The 24701-nt window shown below is 37.4% G+C and overlaps 1 protein-coding gene across 14 annotated transcripts in view; it reads left to right on the forward strand.

The window, feature by feature from the left end:
• The window catches only part of TENM3 (teneurin transmembrane protein 3), a 1268347-nt gene that overhangs the window by 401752 nt on the left and 841894 nt on the right, over nt 1-24701 (forward strand). For all 14 annotated transcript variants that reach the window (XM_027077054.2, XM_027077058.2, XM_027077059.2 and 11 more), the window contains exon 3: nt 7611-7690. The gene's annotated coding sequence lies outside the window, so the exon portion shown is untranslated. The remainder of the gene's footprint in view (nt 1-7610; nt 7691-24701) is intronic.

The raw sequence follows: 24701 nt of genomic DNA on the forward strand, positions 1-24701 counted from the left end.
ACTGTATTTATGGGCTGATTTAGATACATTATTGCCTATTTGGCTTTTTTTTAAATACTACTTTAACCCTGGTTCTGTATTTTCAGAAGCTGAAAAGAATGGAGGTCAGAAAAAATTAACCATTCAGCTAAAAATATTAATTTCACCAATGCAAAGATGGAACTAAATTTCTTCTATGACAGTGTTTATTCCTTTGTTTGATGCTTTATCTTTTTAGCTGAACATTCATACTTCCTCAAAGAACTGTAAGCAATGCATTTTTAACAAAATCACAATGACTCTGTTACTTTCATGAAGATTTATTAATACTGACTACTAAATAAAAATGTCACAGACACAGTAAATATCATGCATAAAAAGCATAAAGAAATGCTACATTGGTTGGAGGACAAATAGGAAACATAATTTACATTCCAAGTAGAAAATGAATTTCTAGTAACGTTAGGCAAAAACAAATTATGGGGAAAATGCTAATGGTTCTCATGATACCTGGATAAGAAGGCAAAATTGAAACAAATTATAGCTCTCTGTGACGTACAAACAAGGCTGACCCAGGGCAAGACTGCCTGCCCTTGACATTGTTCCTTAGGTACCTAGCCGCCGCCCCCCCCCCCCCCCCCAGCCCCGGGGTTTTCTCCTGGATCCAGGCACCTACAAGTAGCTGGTCACAAACAAGAATTGTTATTTTAAGTCCCTGCTCATAAAACTTCTTCTGTCCTGACTTTGATCCTTTCATGAGGCAGTGCTTCTCAAACCTTTGACCGTGGTTCACTTAAGGATTTATATATCTCAACCTATTCCTACTTTTCAGAGGAAAAAGACCCATAATTTAAAACAAAATGTATAGATTTTTTATTACTATAAAAAATAGTGACAAAATAACAGTTAACATATTTGTTATATTAGGCACAAAATAGCAGTTAACATATTACCAACACAGCAATTAAGCAACAAAGCAAATGATGAACAAATATAAAATCAAATAGTAATGTTACAAACACGTTAACTCACACATATTTGTCTGCAATCAAGACCAATTCAAAACAGTAGCACTAACGTCATGCCCCTTCCCAGATTTCAGGAATTCTAACAATTTTCATGTGAAAATGAACAGCAGGAACATTGCAGGGCTCCCAAGCATCGAGTTGAAGTCAGATGCCTCTGTGGAATACTAATTTACAGTTTTCAGTTAATTCTGGTAACATGCTAATATTAGTTTATGAGTAGTACCTTTCTAGCAACTCAGCAAATACTAGTGAGTATCCATTAGTCTGTATGAAATTGCATATTATTCAACTGTAGGAGTCAAAGATGAGTTTTCTGTCCATCAACGGAACTTTGAAGTTCTACAGAAGTCCACAGGGCATGCTTTGAGCTTTAGGGCCCCAACACCAGCTCACTGATAATGAGCTGATAAGAGTTTGAGGCTTTCCCAGACAGAGATTACATTTTCACCCTTGTTCTCTTGGGTGCTAATGACTATGAAGCTGAAAACCCCAGGCTACCAAAAAAAAAAAAAAAAAAAGAGAGAGAGAGAGAGAGAAGAAAGCTGTATCTTCGTAAGCCACAGAGATATGTCTGACCTTGAAAAAAACATCTTGTCATCAGGCCCTTATTAGGCCACAAACTGGGGAACCAGTGCAGGGAACAATTGAAGTTAACGGCAATAGAGTCTATGGCCAAATCAGCCAAGGTATCGATCAGGATCAGATAAAATTAAGGGAGGTCTGGTAGGATGAACATGTATCAAGAATGACTCAAGATGGTGGCTAAGCCGCCTTTATGGGGTTGAAGGCTGAGATTCTAGAGCCTTACGTTCCAGATGGGACATCTGGAGATTCTTGACCTGTAGCTCTCTGTGCTTAAGTTGCTGTGACTCATTTAGGTCGGTGTTTTTCAGAAGGTATCGTTTTTTTCCCGAGATTTCGAATTATCAATGCCAAAGTATTGGGCTACATCTTCCATTTATTGTTCTCCATTGTTCTACAGCGAGTTGATTCTATGACTCAATTAGGGCTCTGAAGACATCTACTAGTCTGAACATGTCCAACCATCTGTACACAGTAATTTAAAGTGTGTTCTAATGTGAAATTACTATTTTTTGTCCTATTGTAACTTCCAATTACATTATTCAGGTACTACCAGAGTCGATTTACACACATCTTTCATACTTATGTGGAGCTTACAGATGGGAAAATGATTTAATAAATTTCACCTGAGCTATAAAGTAGGCTGTGTTGGCTGTTGATTAGCAATGTGTTTGGATATCAGCTTGGAGCCCGGGATTTAGATCTTACTTACTGTTGTCAGTAGTTATTCCATTGATAAATGTTTAAAGGAAAGATTTGTCTTGAGCATTATAGATTTTCTTTATTTCCAGGGAAGCCAAGGACAAATGTTAATGTAGTTATTGGTTCTTTTTCCTTCCTTCTTCTTCCTCTTCTCTCTTTTTTTGTTGTTCTTGATGATGATGGCTTTGAAGGAGACAAGGGGTCAAGAAGACATAAAATGCATTATTTGGAGTAGGTTTTAGACAGTCTAGATGTTCTGATGAAAATTCTAGTTTAGTTGACCCTGAATGCCCTTTGTGTTTGATCTTGGACACCCTGACAGTAACATCATCCACATGCTTACACAGAAGATGGTAAAAATAAGGGGTTGAAGCCTTGCTAAAGCACTTTCCTCATTGATAAAATTGGCAGTGACCTTAATCAGTGACTCTCTAAGCTTTTTAGCACTGACAGAAATAACCATTTCTTTCCACTCTGTCTATTTTCATCATAGACACTTTTTTTCCTGTGATCTTCAGATATGATACATGTCCCTAGGTTGGTAGAGCTTTAGAAATCTGCTGCTTTACTCTTCTTTTTGTATTATGATTCTTATCAGAATCCTCCCAAATATATATTTAAGGAGACTTGATTGGAAAAACCTCAGAATGTCAAAAAATGTGTCAATAAGCATAAAAATTCATAAGTTTAGTGCCACTTAAAATAATCAGTTTGCTTACCACTGTTTATAAACCTGCACAGAATATGTATTGCTCTAAGTTATATGCGATATATCTACTTTTTTAAATCCAGAGATTTTGATCATTTTCTAAATATTTGCAAGGGATATAAAATTGCTGAAAGCTGGAAATAGTTTTTGCAAGAGTAAAGTTAATAGTAAATGATTATTTTAATTCACTTGATATTTGGAAACCATAATCTTGATTACGTGGCTAACCTCAGTAGCACCCTTAAGTAATTACTCCCCATAAATTAACATGCTATTTCTATCTTCTGTAATTTTCAAGAAATTGAGTCTGTTAACTCTAACCTATAGCTAAGTCACCCAAGTCACGGTCAATCTAGAAGTTTCTAACACCCTCATGATTAACTCTACTGTGATCAGGTGTATGTCAGTCTAATTCATAATTTGGATGGACTGAACAATCACACCAACTATTCCACTACTGAGTTATTTATTTTGTAGATGCTCTCTTGGGTTGTCTTTTGGTATATAATTATACTTAACAAGAATCCTATAATTTCAAGAGAATGAAAACTCACTGAAACTACATACTTACAATTGATAACTTCAGGAATGCATATTTTTAAGTGATTTATGCTGACCTGTGAATCACAGAAAGTTAAGTCCTGAATCATTGCATAATGTTCAAGATCCCTTTGATAGAGAGGCTGCTTTTCAGGAAAGGGAACTATGCTTCACCAGTGATAATAAGTGCTGTGACTATATAAGTAAATAAAAAATATATTCTCTAAAATTGTATAATCATAAGCATTGAAGGACAGATACTATCAATTGATCAAGGTTAAACAATTACAACCAAAACCTATTATGTTTATCTCAATATTGACAGGCCTCTGAATGATAATGTTTTATTATGACGTTTGAGTAAATAAAAATAACATGCTGAAAAAATCAGTGGTACTATCATCAATATTAAAAACATTGGTATTTGTATTTTCTAGAAGTCATACCAACCGCAAACAGTAAAATCTCCCTAAAACATAGTTGGCCAGTATCTCTCTCTGATTATGCTGGCCACTGACTACAAGAGCCAGTGTTACCTTTTAGGCATAACAAAGGCCTCTCTACGAAAAAGGAAAGTAACAGAGGTTATCCACAGTGCTACTCAGGGACGCAACGAGTTAGGTACAGAAGTGCAGACAAGAGGCATCATGGTCTAGTAGAGAAAGAATGTGCCTCAGATTCAACAAAATTGGGCTTCACATCCGGGAAAGCATCACCTACCTCACAGACCTGTGGTGGGGATGAAGCACATCACATGTGCACAGCATCTCCCAGTGCCACATGCGCATGAGTTCGTTTCCTTCTTTGCTACCCATCACTCTGTACAATCGTTCTTGAGTAACAGAAGGTCAGGTCTAGAGGCAAATAGTCAATTGTCAGCTAGAATACTAATTGTATTTAAAAGCGTCTTTGTGGGGCACCTGGGTGGCTCAGTCCAGTAGGCATCAGACTTCAGCTCATGTCATGATCTCGTAGTTTGTGGGTTCGAGCCCCGCATCAGGATCTGTGCTGACAACTCAGAGCCCAGAGCCTGCTTTGGCTTCTGTCTCCCTGTCTCTACCCCTTCCCAGTTCACTCTCTCTCTCTCTCTGTCTCTCAAAAATAAATAAACATTAATAAAAAAAAACCCTAAAAGTGTCTTGGTAACATGCTCATTTAGAAGTTTATTTAGGCCGGCCACCATGTTTGTTTTTGATGACTGTTGGATAAATAGTATCTGTCTAATACGGTGCCAGGGATATAGCTGATGTGCAATAAATATTTCTTGAATGAGTAAATGGGCACCATGGAATTTTCTTATAGAAGTGATATTTGATAATATGACTAGATTCTCGGGCCAGCAGACACCATGCACAAAGCCAATAAGATAACTAGAAAAGCGTATTTGATCAGCACAGCTATAGAATTAGGCCCACACATTTCCATGTGGAAACACATCTAAGTTTCTTCAAATGGAAATCCAAACCCAGCGGCCCATAGCTTCTCCCAAATGCAGTGGAACTAACGGCTTCCTCCCCCAACCATTTCCAACAGTCAAGTGAAAAGCAGACAGAGATGCTCCAGGGCCAAACTACTTGTGCTGATTTGTAAAACCCAAGGGCTTGACTCCAGAAAGCAAATATGGGTCTGTGTCGCCATGCTTCTTTAACTACAGTCTTTAGGGTCATCGATAACCAATGAATCCCTCAACCTAATCTTAGGACTTGGCTTGTCCTCACCCTCATCTTCTGCCATGACGCTATCTACCACCTCCCCCCGCTGCCCCCAGGCTCTCATTGAGACCTCTGAAGAAACAGAGTATCAGCTAGTTGAGTGGTAAAGCGTAATCCATGTATCTGTACGTTCCGCAACATAAAAACTCCAATTTTTCATGAAGTTGGAGACGATAAGGTAATGTAACAGGAATCCACTTCCTACTTGTCCCAGCTCAGGATGCTCTGGCATGCCCCACAAGGTCACCCGTAGTATGGGGCTTGAATCTTAATTGGAGAATTGTGTAGAAACCAGGAGAATTAATGAACAATAGTTCCCACTCCGACCAGGAGAAAAAGCCATGATCAGCGCTGGCTTTGTGAAGACTGACCTTTGGCAAATTCCTTAAATTTTCTCAGGTTCAGTTACCTCATCTGTAATATTCAGATGAAAATTGTGCTTGCCTTCTAAGGTTGTTATGGGGATTAAATGAGCTAATACTCACGAAGCACTTAGTACTAACACACTCAATAAGCATGAGCTCATCACTCAGCAACTGTCTCCAGCATTCCATGTCCAGACATAGCCAAGTGGTGGCGACGAGTCACCTTGCTGGGGGAGGAAAAATTACCTGCAGGGCCCCCTATCTACTGAATTTAATCATTTGCAGAGACCCTTGATGCGCTAAGAAATAAGAGTGGCATTTTGTGGAAATAACTACCTACCAGAGTACATTGGGCCCTCCTTCAAGGTGATCTGCAAAATATGTAACAACTGGCATGGCTCAGGCACAAATACAGGCACTGGCTGTAAAATTTGGTGCTGACGTTTATATGCAATGGCCAAATATCAGGTCAGCTTTCATCGACCCGGAATTTTCAACATCAACCATGAATACCTTGCACCTCACCAAGTGAATAAGCAAAAGAAATAAACCACTTTTTAGTATCCGCCCTGATTCAACTTCAAAGCGTCCCGCTCTTGAGCATAACCTCCTCCGTAAAAGTTTTCTCTGTCATCTTTCCTGATGCCAGGCTCTTGTGAACCTCCTGCTTCCTCTCTGCTTGCTCCCTCACTCACCTTTTCCTTTCTGGTACATGTAACTGAGTCTGTCCCTGTCGCTCCCTCTTGATGCTCTCTCTCGCTGGGTGATCATTGCTTGATGATTACTTCTCTTGAGACTTGTCATTTTTTAACTCTGACTTTTGGACCTGACTGGTTCCTCAGCTAGAGATTTCCCAAAGAAACCTCTGTTGCTCACACGTATGTTAATAGTCTTTTGTATTGGCTTGTCCTGATGGGCTGAGAGCTTCACGAGGGCTGGGCTGTCCTGTTTCTTATTCACAGCCCAACCCCTGAGTTTCTCTAGTGCCTGGCTCCTTGCAAGTGACAACCTCTAGCCCCAGAGTTTCACACTGATTCCAAATCCTCTCGAAGTGTTCTCCAATGAAACTGAAATGCATTCAGCTCCCCATGCCCCCTTTTCCATTACGTTGAAACTCCATAGTTGGTCATTTTGTCCCGGATTGCCCTCCCCATCCGTTCTTCTCATTCCAACTCCTGCCCATCATCTTTAAGAAATCAGACTCTTTCAGGGCACCTGGGTGGCTCTGTCGGTTGGGCATCTGACTCTGATTTCAGCTGGTCTTGCGGTTGCTGAGATCGAGCCCACATCAGGCTCTGATCTGGCAGTGTGGAGCCTACTTGGGATCCTCTCTCTCCCTCTCTCTTTGCCCTTCCCCCCTTTACACTCCGTCTCTTTCAAAACAAATAAATAAACATTTAAAAGAAATTAGACTCTTTCTTTAGGCTGGCTTAAGACCCACCTCCTCCACAAAGCTTTACTCAATCTCCTTCTTGGAAGTAACCTCTTCTGCCTCCTGTGTCCTGTAACATGTGATCTGTTCCTCTTTCGCGGTCCTCACAATTTGGCACATTTTTATACGTCTTTATGTACCTGCTTTCACCCCGTGCCACCTGGTACATGCAAAGATTCTCGGCAATTGTTTGTTTGTTTGTTTTCATTTTTTTTAACGTTTATTTATTTTTGAGACAGAGAGAGACAGAGCACGAACGGGGGAGGGTAGGAGAGAGAGGGAGACACAGAATCCGAAACAGGCTCCAGGCTCTGAGCCGTCAGCACAGAGCCTGATGCGGGGCTTGAACTCACAGACCGTGAGATCATGACCTGAGCCGAAGTCGGCCACTTAACCGACCGAGCCACCCAGGCGCCCCAGTTGTTTGTTATATGAATGCTTACATGAATGACTTATCCGTTCATAGTTATGCAGATACATACATGTTAGTATAGTTAATACATACAGTTATCGTGAAATAAACATAGTATAGCAATTGTTCTATTTGTACTTCTTCTCCAGGTTTGTAAGACCAGCACTGTCTTTCTTAGCAACTCTAATGAGCAATCTGATACAACATTGAAGGAAAATACACCATTTTGGTAAGTAGCATTTAAATTTGAAATCTGATTATAATCAAAATCTAATGTTGCACCTCTGTTTTGTGTAGAGTCTTATTTCATAAAAATTTTCAATATTTTGGCACGTGTTCTTGGAGATTAGAAGCACTGATGAGGAAAGCTTTCAAGACAATGGTTATTTATAATAGACACTAGCATACATCCTTTCAATTCTGGTCCAGTCCTGAAGTGACTCCGTATATTTATGGAAGGAATCTATATCTTTGTGTAAATGTACTGAGGTATAACATTCAGAAAAGATGTGCAGGTTGTAAGTGCAGAGCTGGATGAATTTACACGAAGTGAGCACATCCATAAAACAGGACCCAGTTAAGAAACAGTGTTACTAGCACCCCAGTAGATCCCCACAACCCTGTGCCCCTTTTTTTTTTTTACTTTTTTTAATGTGTATTTCTGAGAGAGGCAGATGAGCAGGGGAGGGGCAGAGAAAGAGGGAGACACAGAAGCCCAAGCAGGCTCCAGGCTCTGAGCTGTCAGCACAGAGCCCGACGCGGGGCTCGAACCCACTGACTGTGAGATCATGACCGGAGCCAAAGTCGGTTGTTCAACTGACTGAGCCACCCAGGCACCCCAACCCTGTGCCCTTTTTAACATTTCCCTCTCCCACCCTTTCCCCATCCCCACCAAAGTGAATTACGCTCATGACTTCCAACACTGCAAATTAGTCTCTCCTGTTTTTTAATGTTATGTGAATGAAGGGACTATCTTTTTAAATGACTCAACAATAAAGACAACTTTGAAAAAGTGAGCAGGAAGGCCAAGTGATTTTCTATTTCTGTAACAGCTGTTTTTCCAGATGATTTGACAGCTAATTGGAGTCACATTGCTTTTATTCTTGAACCCAGCAAATATCACCTGTTTTAATTGTGGGTCACTGCTGATTAAGCACTCCACTCGGGTTTTTCCTCATATTTGTGCTTAATCAATTATAGCCTGCCCAAGATCAGGAAAGGTATTCATCATGTCAAATGTTTACAGCAACTGTGTTTTATAATTAGAGTAAAAGATTTTCTTTTGGCATGGACCGATTAAATTGAAAATTAACAGAGGATGAAGATTTTGCACGGTTTCTCAAAGGAACCAAGAAAATAAATAGACGTACACTTAGATCAGCCAAAGACTTAATGGCACATTAGTTAAAGGCTTTATTGTGTTTAGCATAATAAAAGAGAAATGGAAATCACCTGTATTTCTAGAAAGATAACTGCCTTTCCACTTACCTATTCTAGGGAAGGCCGTACTAAGAGCCTCCTAATCTCTGTTAATTTTTAGGCATCTTCCCGAGAAATAGTAATTAAACCCTCACATTTCAAAGGTTTCACTTAATGATTTAGATAGTATCTTATTGATTAAGAGCCTGGAGACAAAAATATTAGAGTTTTTATCCAGCCCGAGTTTCCAAAAAAAGAAAGAAAAAATGGTCACTGTTCAATTTCTTGTACACTGTTATTAAATGTTATGACTTGTCCAACTTAATTAATTTTCATTTTAGGGCGACTGGTGCCATTTTAAATATAATTTCTGTACTCCACATCACCTTTTTTTTAAGCTTTAGTGTCGTTAATTATCTGCAAATCACAGTGTGATATTTTATCTTGTCCATTACACATTGTTTACCTGTTGTCCAGAGAAATTCTTGACTCGCTCCTAAATGTGAAGGATACACTCCATTTTAAAGAGATCTGTAGTATATATACCTATACCCTTATATACCTATATCACCTCAACCCATTCATGAACATGTACGTAAATGTCTTTAATTATGTGCATTTTGCATATAAGAAAAACACTTAAGGTAATATTTCCTAAAAGTGTTATTTAAAACTCCTCAGTGGGTTTTCTACTTATTTTAAAGAATGTGTATGTTATAAAGCATTAACAGAGTTGCAAGATTAAAATTGGCATTAAAAATAACAATTCAGCAGTCTCTCAACTTTCTTGAGATGTTGAGAATTACAAAAATAGGTATTTGGTATATATTCCATTTAGTTATTAATGTGCATAAGTATGAAAAACAAGAAGTTCTTTATGTCACAAAGAAAGGGTCGATCCCTAACCACTCTCTCTTACCAGTACATTTCTACCTGGAGATTAGTTTTCCCTATCCTTGAACTTCATTTAAATGCAGTCATGCAACGTGTGTTTTCTGCTTCTGTCTTCTTGCATTCAACATAATGCTTTTGAATTTCATCCCTGTTGCTAAGTTTAAAAGTAGTTTGGTTCGCACTTTCTTTTTGTTTTACTCTGAGTAGAATTGTAGTAAATTAATATACTGCTATTTTTTTTTACCACTTTCTCATTGGGCATTTAGGTTGTTTCCAAGTTTTACACCTTATGAATGAAGCTGTTACAAACATTTCTGTAAAAGCCTTTTGTGGCCGAATGTATTCATTTCTCTTGGGATAATATTAAAGGGTGGATTTCTGGGTCATGGAGGAGGTGTGTTTAACCTTAGAACAAACTGCTCAACAGTTCTTCAAAGTCTGTCCCATCTTACAGTCCCACCGGAAAGTGGGATGCCATTTGTCCCAAATCTTTACCAACATTTGATGTTATTCGTCTTCTGGGTTTTAACTTTTTTGTGATCTTACTGTGGCTTTAATCTGCATTACCCTTGTGATTAGTGGCGTAGGCATATTTTTATGTGTTTGTTGGCCATTTATATGTCTCCCTTTTTTGAAGTGTCTATTTGAGTTGTTTGCCCATTAACTGTGTTTGCTTGAGTTGTGGGAGTTTTTACAATATACTTTGGAGAGAAGACTTTTATGAGATTTTGTGTGTAAGGAATCTTTTCACTCAGTCTGTGGCTTGTCTATTTTCTTAACTGTCTCTTTTGATAAATAGGTATTTTTGTTTTGATGAATTGTAGTCATTTTTTTTTTTTCATGGTTAGTGCTTTCTGGGTCCTCTCTAAGAAATAGTTGCCAACATCAAGTGTGAAAATCTTTATAGTTTTGGTCCTTACATTTCGTCCTTATATGATGATCTTGAATTAATTTTTATGCACAGGGGGTGTTTGGCTGGCTCAGTCGGTGGAGCGTGCGACTCTTGATCTTGGGGTTGTGGGTTCGAGCCCCTCATTGGGTGTAGAAATTACTTAAAAATAAAATCTTAAAAAAAAATAAATTTTTGTGCATGGTTTAAGGTAGGGGTTGAGATGCATTCTTTCATATTTTTATGCAATTATTTCAGCACAATCTATTTAAAAAAAATAATTCCTTCCCCAAATGAGTAGTTTTGGCACTTTAGCGAAAATCATTTGATCACATCGATCTATTTCTAACCTGTTTATTTCATTAATCGGTTGCATTATCTCTATACAAATTCCATACTACCTTGAACACTGTACTCTTGTAATCAGGTAATGGAAGTCGTCCAACTGTGTTATCCCTTTTTATGAGTGTTTTTAGCTACTTTAGATCCTTTGTATTTCCATTCATATTTTAGAATGAACTAGTAAATTCTTCAAACAAACAAACCAACAACAAACAAAGAAGACAAAAACAAAAAGTCCTGTTGGGATTTTGATTGAGATTGCACTGACTTCATAGTTCATTGAAGGCAAATAACTAAGCTAATAATGTTGAATCTTCCAATCCATGAACATGATAACTCTCTACTTAGTCTTGTTTTTTCATACTTTATGCTTTTCATTGCAGAGCTTTCACATCCTTTTAAAGCTTATGCTTAATTATTGTGCTTTTTTTGCTATTATGAACTGCATTTAAAATTTCACATTTCTCATTTCATTGTTTGCTGTCAGTGTGCAAAACTACAATTGATTTTTTTACATATTGACTCTGTATCCTACGATCATTCAAACTGACTTACTACTCCTAGTAGTTTTTTCTACAAGGTCCAGTGGATTTTTATGTAAATTGTCATTTTGTCTATGAGTACAGTATTTTACTTCACCTTTTCCAATCTTTATGCCTTTTATGTCATTCTTTTTGCTGTTGTATTACTTTGGGCTTACCTGCACAACATGACATAGAAAGTGAGAACAGACATCTTTGCGTTGTTCTGATCTCAGAAGCCAAGTGTTCAATGTTTTAGCACTAAGTATGACATTAACTTTAAGCTTCTTGTAGATGCCTTTTCAGACTAAGGGAGTTTTGTCTGACCCAAGTTTAAGTGTTCTTTATAATGAATACGTGTTGAATTTTGTCAAAAGCATTTCTTCCTGCACATATTGAAATGATTGTACGCTCATTCTTTATTTTCTGATGATTTGGTGGATTAAATTGATCTTTTAAGTGCTAAACCCATCTTGCATTCCTGGGATAAATCCCCATTTGGTTGTAATGTATGATCATTTTATGTAATCCTGGATTTGACTCAATAACATTTTGTTCATAGAACTTACTGAAGTCTATATTCTGAAGGACATTGGTCTCTTCTTGAAATATTTTTGTCGAGTTTTATTATCAGGGTATTGCTGACCTCATTAAATGAGCAGGAAAGTAAAGTATTTCCTCTTCCTGTCTTTTCTTAAATAGCTTGTATAAATTCATTTATCCATAAAATTTTGATAGAATTCACCAGACAGTCCATCTTGGCTTGGAGTGTTCTCAGGGAGGAGGTTTGTAATTATAAATTTCATTCTTTAAGAGATATAGAGTTATTTACATTATTTTACTTTTTATGTTAATTTTGGTAAATTGAGTTTTCAACATATTTATTTCATATGAGCTGTCAAACATTTTCCAACAAGTGTTCATCACGTTCCTTCCTTGTTCTTTAAATCTCTGTTTCATTTGTAGTCATAGTTCCCCTGTCATTCCTGATATTGGTAACTTGTGTTTCTAATATTTTTTTCTTGATCGGTTTTACTGAGGTCCATTAAATTTATTAGTCTTTTCAAAATACCAACTTTTGGATTTGTTAATTTTCTGTCTGTTTTTAGCGTAATTAACTTTAACTTTTAATTTTACTATTTTTTTTCCTTCTTTGGTTTTAATTTGATCTTCTTTTTCCAGATGCCTAAGACAGGAGGTTAGATTATTACGTTTAACTAATTCTTCTTTTCCTATATAAGTATTATAATGCTACACACTTCCCTTGAATCATAGCTTTAACTGCATCCCACAAATTTTTATTCATGATATTTTCATTGTCATTTAGTTGAAAATACCCTCTGGGTTCCTTTGTGATTTACTCTTTCACTGCACATTATTTAGAAGTATGTTATTTTAGTTCTAAATACTTAGAGATTTTTCTAGATATCTTATTCTTATTTCTAGTTTAGAGACACATTTTGTGTCTTTAGGGGCATATTTTGTGAGTTTTCTATCTTTTGAGATTTGTTGAGCTGATATCATCATAAAGTGTATGTTGGTGAATATCCCAAGTGCTATGAAAGTCCCAAGAACTATGTAGTGTGAAATTGCTGGGTGTGGTATTATATAAATACAAATTTATTCAATTCGGTTGATCATGTGGTTGAAATATTCTTTATCCGAACATGTGTTTAAATCTGTAAAATACCAAGAGATTGGTGCTGGCAATCTCTATTAATGTGGATTTATCAATTTCTCTTTTAATTCTGTCAACATTTATTTCATGCATTATTGAAGCTCTGTTGTTACCTGCATACACATATGCCTGTCATTAAGGTTGTCATAAGTTCCTAATGAATTAATGCTTTTATTTTGGAAATACTCCTCTTTGCTCTACCAACACACTTTATCTTCATGTCTGCTTTGTCTGATAGTGAGAGAGCTTTATTACCTAACTTTTGCCTGTTGTTTACATGGTATGTCTGTCCCTAGTCTTTTACTTCCAGTCTGTGTATCTTGGATGAAGGTGAATTTCTGGATATAATATACACCTAGTTCTTGTATTTTATCTGATATGCCTTGTAATTGGAGCGTTCAGTTCATTGCATATAATTATGGACATTTGAATCGACAATTTTGCTACTTATTGTATTGTTTTTTATTCTTCTGTTCTTCATTTCTGTCTTTGTTTTGGGATTAATAAAAAAAATTTTTTTTCGGGGCACCTGGGTGGCTCAGTCAGTTAAGCGTCCTACTTCAGCTCAGGTCATGATCTCATGGCTCATGGGTTCAAGCCCCACATCAGGCTCTTTGCTGACGGCTTGGAACCTGGAGCCTGCTTTGGATTCTGTGTCCTCCTCTCTCTCTCTGCCCCTCCCCCATTTGCGCTCTGTCTCACTCTCTCTCAAGAATAAAGAAACATAAAAAAAATTAAAAAAAAATTTTTTTCAGTATCCATTTTAATTCTTTCATTCAGGCTCCTTAAGCTGTACCTAATATAACTTTTTAAATGTTTGCAATATGCTATCTTTACTTATCACAGTTTACTTGATATGCTTTGAATAACATTTTAAAACATTGTAAAAGTTAAAATTCATTTGAAACTTCATTTTGTGCTGTTTTATCATTATTTTAATTCTATACACATTAAGATACTGCAATGTAATATTATTATTTTTGCCTTAAAAGGTCAGCTGTTTAGAGAAACTAAGTATATTATGTTGCTAGGGCCACCGTAACAAAGTACCACAAACTGAGTGGCTTCAACAAAATTAATTTATTGTCTCACAGTTCTGGGGGCCAACAAATCCCAGATCAAGGTGCCAGTAGGCCCATGTTCCTTCTGGAGGTGCTGAGAGCTCTGTTTTTGTCTTCTAGATCCTACTGTGACCCATTTGTGGCAGCAAAATTCCAATCTTCACGTGGTGTTCTCCTTGTGTCCACAAGCATGTCTGTGTCCGCATTTCCCGTTTTTATAAGGACATCCATCTTATTGGAATAGGATCTACCCTAATGATCTCATTTTTTTTTTCTTTAAAGAGAGAGAGAGCACGCACGTGTGGGCACACCAGCACAAAAGTGGAGGAGGGGTGGGAGAGAGTGAGAATACTAAGCAAGCTGGATGCCCAGCGCGGAGCCCAGCACAGGTCTTGATGTCACAAACCTCGAGATCATAACCTGAGCCGAAATCAAGAGTCAGGCGCTTAACTGAGTGAGCCATCCAAGTGCCTCCTCCCCTTAATGATCTCATCTTGACTCGATTGTATCTACAAATAACCTATTTCCAAATAAGGTCAAAGTCACAAGTACTGGGGTTTGGGAGCTCAACATATGAATTTTGGGAGATACAATTCAACCCATAATACTAAGAGAAGGAAAAAAACGTGTGTGTGTGTGTGTGCGTGTGTGTGTGTGTGTGTGCACATACATGCGTACATATATGCATACGAATATAATCAAATATAATTATTAAAATTATATAATCTGTCAATATATGTATAGCATGTTATATATATCCCTATATATCTATCACTTTACACGTTCTTCATTCCTTTCCATAGATCAAGTTTCCATCTGGTATCATCTCCCTTTAGCCTGAAGAGATATTTCTGTAGCATTTCTGGCAGTGCAGGTTTGCTCGTGACAAATTTTCTCAGCTTTCATTTATCTGAAAATCTTTATTTTAACCTATTTAAAGGATTTTTTTTTCTTGTCTCTCCTTTCCTTTTTTTCTTTTTTTTAAACTGGACATAGGACTCTGGATTGATAGTTTTTTTTTTTTTTTTCTGTAACTTTAAAAGTGTCACTTAATTGTCTGTGGCTTACATTGTTTCTGATCTGAAGTTGCCCATCGTTCACATTATTATTTCCTTACAGCAAGATTTCTCAGCTTAGTGCTTCTTATATCATAAGCCACACAATTCTTTGTTTTGGGTGGCTTTCCTGAGCATCGTGGGATGGTTAGCAGCATCTCTGGCCCCTACTGGCTAGTTGCCATTAGCACCCCCACAACCACCCCCAGTTGTGAAAATCAAATATGTCTCCACAAATTGCCAGACTTCTCTATAGGGCAAAATTGTCCCCCGTGAAGAAGCATTGCTTTATATGTAATGAGTCCATTACTCTCTGACTAATGTCAAGATTTTCTCTTTATGCTTGGTTTTCAGCTCTGATGTGACTAAGTGCCTTTTTTGTGTTTTTGCTTTTGTTTGTCTTTCCTGCATGGTTTTTTGCTGAGCTTCTTTGATCTAAATATTAGACAGGGTGTCTGGGTGGCTCAGTCGGTTGAGAGTCTGACTTCCGCTCAGATCATGATCTCACTGCTCATGAGTTTGAGCCCCACATCAGGCTCTGAGTTGACAGCCCAGAGCCTGGAGCCTGCTTCAGATACTGTGTCTCCCTCTCTCTCTGCCCCTCTCCTGCTCGTGGCATCTCTCTCTCTCTCTCTCTCTCTCTCTCAATAAATAAAAAAATAAAAAAATAAATAAATAAATAAATAGTTAATTTAAAAAAAGAAAGTTTCTTAATGTGTTAAATATTATTTCCTTGTTTTCAAATATTTCCTCTTCTCTGGACTTCAATAAAATGTATGTTAGATTACTTGATGTTTTCCCAGAGGTCACTAAGGCTGTGTTCATTTATTTTATTTTTTTTAACATTTTTTAAATTACCTTGAAATAAATACAGATTCACAGAAGGTTTCAAAGAAATGTACAGGGAGGTCTATGAACCCTTAATCCAGCCTTGCCTGTCTTTACCTCTTGCATAGCTATACTGCAGTATGAAAGCTAGGAAATTGATATTGGTGCAACCCACAGAGCTTATTCATGAATTACATATACACTCATTTATATGTACGTGTGCATATGTAGTTCTTTGCAGTTTCATCACATGTAAAACTTTGTGCACCTATCACTACAACCAGTATACAGAATTGTACTATCAATATAAGGATCCTTCATTTGACCTGTTGACAGCCATACCCATCCTCCCCCATTCCTAACTCCTGGCAACAACGAATCTATACTTGGTTTCTAAAATTTTTTGATCTAAATGTTAGGGCACCTGGTGGCTCAGTCAGCTAAACATCCAACTCTTGATTTTGGTTCAGGTCATGATTGCAGGATTTATGGGATTGAACCCCTCATTGGGCTCTGTGCTGACAGTGCTGAGCCTGCTTGAGATTCTCTCTCCCTCTCTCTCTGCCCCACATGCTCTCTCTCTCTCAAATAAATAAGTAAACAAACATTAAAAAATAATGTCACAAAAATGGAACCATATAGAATGCAAACTTTGTTGTTTTTTTTTTTCTTACCATAATTCTTTTGAGATTCACCCAAGTATTGAAAGTATCCAGTGTCCATTCCTTTTATAGCTGAGTGGTATTCCATGCTCTGAATGTACTGCAATTAGTTTAACCATTTACTCTTTAAAGGACCGTTTCCAGTTTGGAAACTATTAAAGCTTCTATGAACATTTGTGTACAAATTTCTCATAAAAATACTCTGGGAAAAATTCTCTGGGATAAAAGCCTAAGTGTGCAATTGATAGGTTGTCTAGTCTATACACATTTAATGTTAAAATGTCAAACTATTTTCAAAATTACTTATACTATTTTACATTCCCACTAGCAATGTCAGAACGGTCCATTTTCTTTACATTCTTCTCAGCATTTGGTATTATCAATATATATACTTTGTATTTTAGCCATTCTGATAGGTACATTGTGATAACTCATTGTGATATTAATTTGCATTTCCCAAGTAGCTAAAGATATTGAATATCCATTCATGTGCATATATTCCTCTTCAGTAAAATACTTGTTCATGTATTTTGCCCATTTTTATTGCATTGTTTTGTTTTATGAATGCTGAGTTCTGAGAGTACTCAGTATATTCTAGATACAAGTCCTTTGTCGATATGTGATTTGCAAATATTTTCTGTAATCATCCTAGAAGAGTCTTTCATAGAATACAAGTTTTCAATTTTCATGAAGTCAAATGTATCAGTTTTTCCTTTCATGTGTAATGCTTTGGGGGTCAAGTATGAGAACTCTTCACCTAATTTTAGTTCCCAAAGAATTTTCTCTAAGTATTTTTTTCCTAAAAAATGTTATGGCTTTATACTTTACATTTAACTCAAAATGATCCATTTTGAGTTTTTTTGTTTGTTTGTTTTGTTTGTATAAAGTGTAAGCTTTAGGTCAAGGATGATTTTTTTAAATTGCCTATGGATATCTGTTAATTTATTTTTAATCCTTTTTTTTATTTCTGTGTGTGTGTGTGTGTGTGTGTGTGTGTGTGTGTGTGTGTGTGTGTGATATTGGGTGAAATCCTTTGATCTCTTTTCAGTTTGCCAACCCTTTATTCTTCTATCTGTAATATTCTACCTAAGTTCATCCAGTGAATTTTTACTTCAGATATTTTACTTTTCATTCTAGGTATTCTGTTCTCTACAGATGGTCCTCCTTCTGTTCCATCATTGTGTTCCTATTTTCCTTTAAGTCCTTGAGCATATTTATAATAGTTGTTCTAAGGTTTTTTCCTGCTCACTTCAATATCTAACCTCTTTGTGGTCTGTTTTGATTGCTGGTTTTTTCTCTTGAAAAAGAGAAAAGATCACATTTTTCTGCTTCTTTACGTTTCTAGTAATATTTTTTTAAATGTTTATTTATTGGGCCACCTGGGTAGCTCGGTCAGTTAAGCATCCAACTTCAGCTCAGGTAATGATCTCGCAGTTTGTGGGTTTCAGACCCACATTGGGCTCTGTGCTAACAGCTCAGAGCCTGGAGCCTGCTTTGGATTCTGTGTCTCCCTCTCTCTACCCCTCCGTCATGTTCTTTCTCTCTCCTTCTGTCTTTCTCTCAAAAATAAATAAACATTTTCTTAATGTTTATTTATTTATTTTGAGGGAGAGAGAGTGTGTGCACATGCAAGCAGGGGAGGGGCAGAGAGAGAGGGGAGAGAAAGAATCCCCAGAAGGTTCCCTACTGTCAGCACAGAGCTCGTTTCGGGGTTGAATCTCACAAACCCTGAGATCGTGACCTGAGCAGAAATCAAGAGTCGGAAGCTTTACTGACTAAGCCACCCAGGCACCCCTCTAGTAATTTTCAATTACACCCTGGACATTATTGGCATTTGTTCTAAGGAATTATGGAATCTGGTTTATGTTGTCTTCCTTTAAAGGTATGGAATGTTGTTCTGATAGATAAGTTGAAGAAAGATTATTTTTAAACTGTAAGGATAATTTTATTTTTTGTTACGGTAGCTGTATCTCCTATACCTTAGGGCGTATCCTTTACGCTGGGTGTTCATCTTTATTCTCTATTTGTAGCCTGTCTGTAATTTCAGCTCAATGCTTCGAGATGTTCAGTACATTCTTCCTACTCAGACTACATTGGCTTTACCATCTCTCCATCCTGCATGATCATAGATAAAAAAGCTAAACGGAGGTATTAGTTCTCAGCCTTGCAGCAAATAGCCACTCTGTTCAATAACCTGGAGTCTTGCCCTTCATATGTGCAACCCAATCCCTAGCCAAAGACCCACAAAGAATCTCCATGCAGACTTTCACTCCTTGCTTCTCTTATTTCTACCCTGCAACATACTTCTTTCTGGTACCCCATAACGCAAATTCTAGATGCCTCTGCACCCTGAACTCTGACCTCTGCATACTCTAATGCTAACGTACTGCTCTACTTTGGCTCTACTTCCCTGAATGCCTTCTGGAAACTGCCTTAGGACAGGAAGCCAGGACAAATACTGGGTCTCCTTCATGTGCTTTCTGTCTCTCCAAAATCTCAGTCCTCCATTGCCTCTTGTTCATCACCCTGAAACAGTTGTTTTATCTACTCTGCTCAGTTTCTTTGTTGTTTAGGGTGAAAGAGCATGTCTGGTGCCAGTGATTTTGTCATGGCCGTGTGTGGAAGTTCTTCTAATTCATTAGTTTGTCACAATAGACAAAATAATTGCACTGAATCTGTTCTCATTTTAGTAGAGTCAAAGGACGTATCATCTTCAACTCCAGCCAGATGTAATACCCTCCCATCTCTTGTAAACAGAGTGAACACATGTCCTGGTTTTCCTAACATCATCCCAGTTAATGTCTATTATGAATACCACCCCATTTTACTCTCAAAAATATTCTACTTTTGGCAACAAATTGGCTACTTCATTTATAATACTTACTATTTATAAATATTTTTTAAAAAATTTTTTAACGTTTATTTATTTTTGAGACAGAGATAAAGCATGAACGGGGGAGGGTCAGAGAGAGAGGGAGACACAGAATCTGAAACAGGCTCCAGGCTCTGAGCTGTCAGCATAGAGCCCGACACGGGGCTCGAACCCACGAACTACAAGATCGTGACCTGAGCTGAAGTTGGACGCTTAGCCGACTGAGCCACCCAGGCGCCCCTATAAATATTTTATCAATACTTAGTAATAGTGATTTTTTACAGTGAGAATCATATATAACCCAACTTTATTATACAATTATTTTTATTATGTTGTTTAACTTTTCTGAAATTAATGTTGTTATTTCTTTCTAGGACTTTTTATTTATTTATTTATTTACTTATTTATTTATTTATTATTTACCGATATGTAAGTTTGCATACAACCTTCCGCTCCACTCTCTGGTGCTTTGTAATTAGTTTCAAATGTGGTCAATATGTGTTTTCAGAAAAAAGCTTCACAGCACAAACCATTCTTTGTTTAGAATATTTCTTCTTTTTAATGTTTATTTATTTATTTTTGAGAGAGAAAGAACACACAAGCCGGGGAGGGGCAGAGAGAGAGGGAGACACAGAATCCAGAGCAGGCTTCAGGCTCCCAGCTGTCAGCACAGAGCCCGATGCGGGGCTTAAACTCACAAACTGTAAGATCATGACTTAAGCCAAAGGTGGACGCTTAACCGACTGAACCACCCAGGTGCCCCAGAATATTTCTTACTAAGGAAAATGTATCCTATTTACTCACACTTTTTTTCTTTTTAGAGGATTTTTTTATTACAAAATAATAAAAAAAAATAGCAGATTGCTCTTTCTTGCCGTGGTTGGTTGGATTAACTCCATGGCCTCTATGTCTAGTGCCCTGGCTTGGTACCAGTATGACAAAGGACAGAGGCATTGATATATCTGGGGGAGGAGGAGTTAAGAGCTTTCCTTACTTCTTGCTCTAATAGTCATTTACATTTTAGGTATTGTATCCTTGCCTTCTGTAAACACATAGTAATTTGCATATGCTCAAACAGCCTACAGAAACACACACACACACACACATTTATGCAGAGAAAAATGCCCTATATTTCCTTATATTTGGAAAAGAATGAATTACTTGGGTCAAACAGAATTTGAGAGTCAATGTGGTATCTCTCTGGCCATAAACATGATTCCTCTTAAGAGTATCGTGTTCTGAGGACTGCATTTCTGGCCATGTAATCAATGCCTTTATAGCTTAGTCAACATGATGTAGGGTAGATACTTTTGTTCATTATTTATTTCCTTTGAATATACACCTAGTTAACACAAACCGACAGCTTGAATAGTCCCCTAGTTATTTTTCAATTGCCACATTCTGTATCATATTGAAGATGGTAATAAATGCTGAACTTTCACATGTTATGCAAATGTGTTGTATTCCTATATCTCCTCTTCAGCAATGTATTATTTTTAGGTATTTATATTGAAAGCTATTCATAACCAATTTAATGTCAGACTTGGACCTGCAATGATATATGGAGGCTGCCTTTCATTAAGTGGAAGGTTTTCTTTTATGATAGTCCTCGTAGAAGATTCAAACTACGAGTCAGAGGCACTTATTTTGAGAGAGTAGCAGCCTGGGTGCTGTAATACGTTCACTCTGTTTTAAAACATCCCAAAGAATGCTGTCAGCTCGAAGTTTCTATACCTAGTATCTACTAAATCAGATCAGACAATTTTTATGTAACGGTTGCAAATGTGTTTTTTTTGAATGTTAAATCTGTTTCTATTTTTCAATCAATTTAAAATGTGTAGAAAAAAAGTGTTCTGATTGTATATTATCCAATTTTCATCAGCTGCCGGAAGGAAATGCTGTGAAAATCTGTGATTTAAAACCCTTAAAACTTCTGCTTGAAATGCATGTTTTGTTAAGAACATTAGATATGCAAAGTGTGTTAAACAGAATTTTGATGTCTTTATTAATAGCATTTAAAAGTTTTAGGATTTCGGATATTCACAGATTTTTATTCTCCTTGATTTACAAGGTCATATATTTTAGATCTTTATTTTTCTTCCTTTGGAGATACTTGGGACTGTGAAAAAACTGGTAAAAGAAATAATTACATTACTACTAATAATGCTATCCTTTCTAGGATTTAATGGAGAAGATATTTTACAAAGGGCATATAAATAACCACAAACACCAGGAAACACTTCAAAGCCACTGTGTATAAATGACTTGCCTATGAGCTGTGTGAAACACAAAGATCTGGTCTTCCATGAGTTCATAATCTAGTTTAAAATAAATACATGTGTCAAAAGAATGGCACACTTAAGTGCATTGGGGTTTAGAGGAGCAAAAAATCACCGCCTTTAAAACTTCAATGTAAAGTGGGATCTGACTTAAGGAATGAAAGTAAAGCATAATGGTAAATCATGATGAAAATACTATTGAGGGGCACCTGGGTAGCTCAGTTGGTTAAGCGTCTGACTTCGGCTCAGGTCACGATCTCGCTGTTCCCAAGTTCAAGCCCTGCGTAGGTCTCTGTCCTGACAGCTCAGAGCCTACCGCCTGTTTTGGATTCTGTGTCTCCCCCCTCTCTCTCTGCCCCTTCCCCACTCGTGCTACGTCTCTCTCTGTTAAAAACAAATATTTAAAAAAATTTTTAAAGTACTATTGAATAGTGACAAATTTAAATGTGATATAACTTTTATTAAAACAACCTACAGGGATATGAAAAAAGGTGAAAAAAAATAAACCAATTAGAACAGATGCTTTTCTTTTTTATACTTATAGTTGGTGTCATACTAACATTAAAAAACAGAAGCACTGAAACTCTGGGTTAATTAGTACTTTATTTAGTTTTTCATATTTACTTTTACCTACTTTATCAGTTAGTATTTGTGTTCTTTCGCAAGTAAGAGATTGCCAAAAAATTGTGACTTAACTATACAGGGATTTATTTTTGCATGGTGTCGTGTGGACCTTTTATAACCTTTCACCCTCCTACCCTTGGGGTATTGGATCAGGTCCAAAATAGCAACCAGAGCTCCAGTCATCACATCTACCTTCCTGGTAAATGGAAGGGACAAAGAACGATGGCAGCCCTCCCTTTAAGAAGGCTCAAGGAAGTAAAACACTTTACTTTGCTTCTACGTTTTATCAGTGGCCCAAAACTAGTCACATAAACACACCTACTGCAAATTCATCTTCTAGGTGGGTGCATGACTGCTTAGAATAAACTTAGGACTTGGTTTTGTTATGGGGCCGAAGGAGATGATTGAAGCCTAGGTAAGCATATCACAGTTTTTGTCATTCCCGCTAAGCATTTTTAATATCCATGGTACAGATTGCGGCATTTGTAAGTCAAAATGAGCCTGGCTGACTTTGCATCCTTAAGTGAGGGCTAACTCTTGCCGAGCTGATCTGTTCCAGGCACCAGAATTGTTATTCAGCGCTTAGGTTGGCAACACGCATTTTAGTGATTCGATTATATATACAGATCATGAAAGATCATTTCCTTGAAAATGACTAGTCTAGAGTGAAAGTGATAGATGTCGGGAATGTGTGGTGGGCCTGTCCAAAGGAGTGAGTCGATATATTTGGATGGATGGATGGATGGATGGATAGATAGGTAAGTATATAGGTAGCAGATTGTTTAAGTTAGGTTGATAGAAAAGTAGAAAGAAAGAGGAGAGGAGATGAGGGGCCAAAGGAGAGAATAGGAGAGGAAGAAAATTAAGGAATTGCAGGGAATTCCTAGCAGACTATTAAGGATAGTCTAATCAAAATGTACATCTCTATATTGACCTACCCTACTGATCATTTATTTTCTCAGTGCAACATGCCATTTGCTCTGGCATGCTACTTTGTTTGTGATCTTTATTAGTGGTAGATGATTCTTTCCAAAGTTAAAAATGCTGACAGTGTCCTCAAGTATAGCCCTGATGAAGCTCTTTTTTCCTAGTATTTTATCGTACGTTAAATTCTTTATTTACTTCTTAATAAGGAACTTAATAGTGCTTAACAAAGACAGCACTCTATCTTTCGAGTGCTTTTCTGTGGATCTGTTCCTCTGCCACCATCAGCGTTGCCTCTGTCACCCTTGCAAGGCAGACTGGCATCTCCTCCGTTTTCACATTAAGAATCAGCTCCTTGCTTAGTGTTGGATGAAAACAGGACACCTGTGTTGGGCAGCGCCATGATACTGTGCATTATCCCATTAAACGTCTCTCCGCCAGTAACAAGGCTGTTACTGTTTAACTATTACGTGTGCAGAAATATGTGGGCCAAGGTACAGAAATCAACACTGTCTAGTGACCTACATTCAGAAGAATAATATTCTGTGCAATTTGCACAATGAACTAGTGTCTTTGTACATCATAGGCAAAAAAGAAAAAAAAAGTTCTCTGCAGAATTTTCAGTGAAAGAGATTACCTCCAACCACGTTAGAATGTTTTCCATGACCCTGTTACCTGGTTTTGAGGAATGTAGACTCCCCATTGCTCCCAACAATGTGTACAGTGTACTAAAAAGTAGAATTAAGAGAATGTAGAACAGTGGTGAAGGGATATGGCTGCTAACTTAGAAAACAAAGTGCCAAGTTATGACCCTGCTTGTAATCTAGTCTCATGGGAATGCATTTAATAACTGCCGTACCATTTAAATTTTTGAAGACACTATGTTTAAGTTTTCCTGTAGAGCAGTAACAATAGTTAATGAGATAAATGTTGCCTTGTCTTTAAAATATCCTACGCTCAGGGCGCCTGGGTGGCTCTGTGGGTTGAGCGTCCAACTTCGGCACAGGTCATGATCCTGTTGTTTATGGGTTCGAGCCCACGTTGGGCTGTGTGCTAACAGCCTGGAGCCGGGTTCAGATTCTGCGTCTCCCCTCTCTCTCTGCCCCGCCCCTGCTGGCGCTCTGTCTCTCTCTCAAAAAGAATTAAACATTAAAATTTTTTTAATAAAAAATAAAAATAAAATAAAGTAAAA

This window comes from Acinonyx jubatus, chromosome B1 (genome assembly GCF_027475565.1).
Source record: "Acinonyx jubatus isolate Ajub_Pintada_27869175 chromosome B1, VMU_Ajub_asm_v1.0, whole genome shotgun sequence".
Lineage (NCBI taxonomy): Eukaryota > Metazoa > Chordata > Mammalia > Carnivora > Felidae > Acinonyx > Acinonyx jubatus.